The following is a 3,856-nucleotide window of genomic DNA, read 5'->3' as shown; positions in this document are numbered from 1 at the left end:
GATCATATCAATGGATGCAGAATATGCCTTTGACAAGATACAGCATCCATTTATGATCAACATACTTAACAAAATCTGTATAGAATAAGTCAAACTGTCACTACCTGCAGATGACATGATTCTCTGTATAGAAAACCCTAAAGACTCCACAAGAACATTACTAGAAACAATAAGCAAATGGAATAAAGTTTCTGGATACAAACTCAACATTCAAAAATCTATAGCATTCCTATATTGTAATAATGAATTGTCTGAAAAAGAAATGGAAACAATAATTCCCTTTGCAATTGCAACAAAAAGAATAAAACCTAGGAGTAAATTTAAAAACTATGTGAAGACCTAACTGTTGATAACTATAAGACCTTATTAAAAGAAATTGAAGAAGATACAAAGAAATGGAAAGATATTCTGTGTTCTTGGATTGGAAGAATCAACATAGTTAAAATGACCTATTACTTAAAGCATTATACTTATTTAATGCAACCCTCACTAAAATACCATGGACAGTTTTTGTTTGTTTGTTTGTTTGTTTGTTTGTTTGTTTAAATAGAACAAAAATTCATGAGATTTGTATGGAAGCACAAAAGACCCCAAATTGCCAAAGCCATCCTGAGCAAAAAGAATGAGACTGGAGGCATCACTCTGCCCTACTTCAAGTTATACTACAAAGTGACAGTAATAAAAATGGCATGGTATTGGCAGCAAAATAGACACTCGGAAAAGTAGAATAGAGTCCAGAAGGAAATCCATATTTATATGGGCAAATAATTTTCGACAAAAAAGCCAAAAACATATAGTGGAGAAAGGAAAATCTCTTTAATAAATGGTGCTGGGAAAACTGGAAAGCCATGTTTGAATGATACTAGTCTGCTCTCTATCACCACACACCTAAACTAACTCAAAATGAATTAAGGACCTGAATATAAGACCTGAAACAGTAAATTGCATAAAGAAAACATAGAAACTAAACTCATGTTCCTTGGACTTAAACAGAATATTTTTTAATTTGTCTTCAAAGGTAAAGGAAGTAAAAGCAAAAATAAATGAATGGGACGCCATAAAACTAAAAAGCTTCTGCACAGCCAAAAAATTCATCAACAAGGTGAAGAGAGAATCATCAGAATGGAAAATTATATTTGCAACAAACAAATAGGACAAAGAAACAGAGACTCATGGACATGAACAATAGATTAGTGGTTACCAGAAGATTAGAGAGAGGGAGGTGGTGGGAGTTAGATGGGATAAAATGGGTGAAAAATGTGGTCCAAGAAAGAAATCTAACTATGGGCAGTGAACACATACTACAATGTATATATATATATGCCTTACTGTTGAATTGTATGCCAGAAACTTACTGGATTTCGTTAACCAACGTCATCATAAAAATTAATTAATTAATTAATTAATTATCTAAGAATTATTTCATTAACATAAATTATCTCAGTCCTTCATGAATGACAAAGAAATTTCTATCATTTGGGAAATTTGAGGGTTTAGATATTCTCTCCCAGGAATGAGGAATGAAGACAGGACAACTTATACATAGATGGTATGTAAGGTCATGATACTAGGTGAGATTACACAAAAATATCTGTTGATAGAAAAGAGAAGATGTCCAAACACCGATTATTGGAGTACTCCAATATTAAGAGATCAAGAAGATGAGAGTCAACAAATAACAGGGTGTGAAGGAAAGGGAATCCTTGTGCACTTTGGTTAGACTACAAACTGGTGCAGCCACTATGAAAAACAGTATGGAGATTCCTTAAAAATCTAAAAATAGATATACCATAAGACCCAGAAATTCCACTTCTGGGTATTTGTCAAAAAAAAAAAAAAAACTAAACTAAAACACTAATTTGAAATATATATGCACCCTTATTTCATTGCAGCATTATTTACGATAGCCAAGATATGAAAGCAACCTAGGTGTCCATCAATAGATGAATGGATAAAGAAGATATGGTATATAGACACACACAAACACAGTAGGATATTATGCAGCAACAAAAAGAATGAAATCTTGCCCTTTTGGATGACATAGATGGATTTAGACGGTATTATGCTAAGTGAAATAAGTCAGACAGAGAAAGACAAATACCACATGGTTTCACTTATATGTGGACTATAAAAACAAAACAAATTAAATGAAAACAGATTCATAGAAACAGAGACTAAAGGGATGATTATCAGAAGGAAGGGGCTGGGATGTGAGTGAAAAGGGGAAGGGTAATATAGTCTATAATGTGATAAGTTGACATGGTGATGGACGTTTACTAGAATTAGTGGGGTGATCACATTTTGAGGTATAAAAATGTTGAATCACTATATTGTACAACCTGAAACTAATATAACCAATATAAGATTGTATACTAATTAAACTTAAATTTAAAATAGATACTAAAAAAAAAAAAAAAGAAAGAAAGAAAAGATGAGCATATATAGCAAAAGAGTCTAAGGAAAAGGCACCAATCAGGTAGGAGGTAAATTGGGTATCCTGGAAGCTACATGAAGAAAGTGTTTTACGGAGAAAGAAATGATCGACCATGTAAAGTGCTATTGGCAGATAAGGTATGATGAGACCCTAAAAATGACCATCAGGTATAGCAAGGTGCCATTTCACTAAAAACCTAAAGAGTAGTTCAGTGTTGTTGTGATAGCAAATCTGATTGGTGTAGATCCATAAGAGAATTGGAGAACATAAATCTGGCTAAAAGGTATGTGTGGATTCTTTGTATAATTTTTTGCAATTTTTGTGTCTGTTTTATTTTAATATAAAAGTTTTAAATATAATATAAACAACAAAAAAAGGAATTCGAGAGTAGAAAAATTAGAAAAAGGATTGTACGTAACATTTTCAAAGAAGTTTCCTATAAGTAGAGAAAAGAAATGCAAAAGTAGCAGAGAGGAAAGTGGAGTTAAGAGAATTTGTTTTGTTTTGGTAAGAGGGAAACAGTGAAATGTTTTCCCTGCTGACTGAGGTTGGAGCAGGTGGAGAAAGGGAGAATTTCTGGAAGAATATCCTTTAGTAGTTGAGGAGAGATGGGATCTCTCACATCATGAAGGGGCTGGCCTTAGCTGGGAGCAGAGACATTGCATTCAGTAACACAAAGGGAGGCAGAGCATATGAGCACAGATGCATGCAATTAGATATATAGGGTAGTGAGAACCTGTGGAGGTTCTCTTTTAATTGCTTCAATTTTCTCTATGAAGTAGGAAACAATGTTAATAGATGAGGATGAGGAAGCACAGGAGGTGTTGGAGGTTGGCAGAGAGAAGAGGAAGTATGAAATAGTTATCTGGCAGAGTGGGAGAATTAAAGAACCATAGAAATACAGCATGATTGCAGGCCAACTTTGAATGTCCTCTTGAGGTTCATGGTCATGAATTTAAAGTGACACCGCTAAGCATTATTGTTTTTCTCCAGCCAAGTTTCAGCTGCTTGTGTGCAGGCATTGTGTACACTAACTATTGTATTAAACCAGAGTTGGAGTTCTGCTAAGTGAGTAGGAGCAACAAAGTAGACAATATATTCAAGGTAGTGATTATAATGATTGGAATCTGAGCTCAAGAAATAGCAAAGGTTAGTAGCAAAGACTTGCTCAATTATCTATGAAAGATGAAGTAGGACATTTTAGTATTCATGTGTAAGACTGTTAGATAGTGCTATTGCTAGAGAAGCATGTTTTAAAACAGAATACAAAATTGTTAAGACTGCTTGATTCTAAACATTTTATCTATTAAATATGTTTATGAAAGCAGCATTTTTAAAGTGCCAAACTTGAATATCAAGCTAGTGGCTGTAATCTTTCAGTGTGATAGCTTTATCAAATACCAGTCCATATCATTACAGAAA

This window comes from Pteropus alecto, unplaced genomic scaffold (genome assembly GCF_000325575.1).
Source record: "Pteropus alecto unplaced genomic scaffold, ASM32557v1 scaffold231, whole genome shotgun sequence".
NCBI lineage: Eukaryota > Metazoa > Chordata > Mammalia > Chiroptera > Pteropodidae > Pteropus > Pteropus alecto.
Note: the sequence above shows the minus strand (reverse complement) of the source record.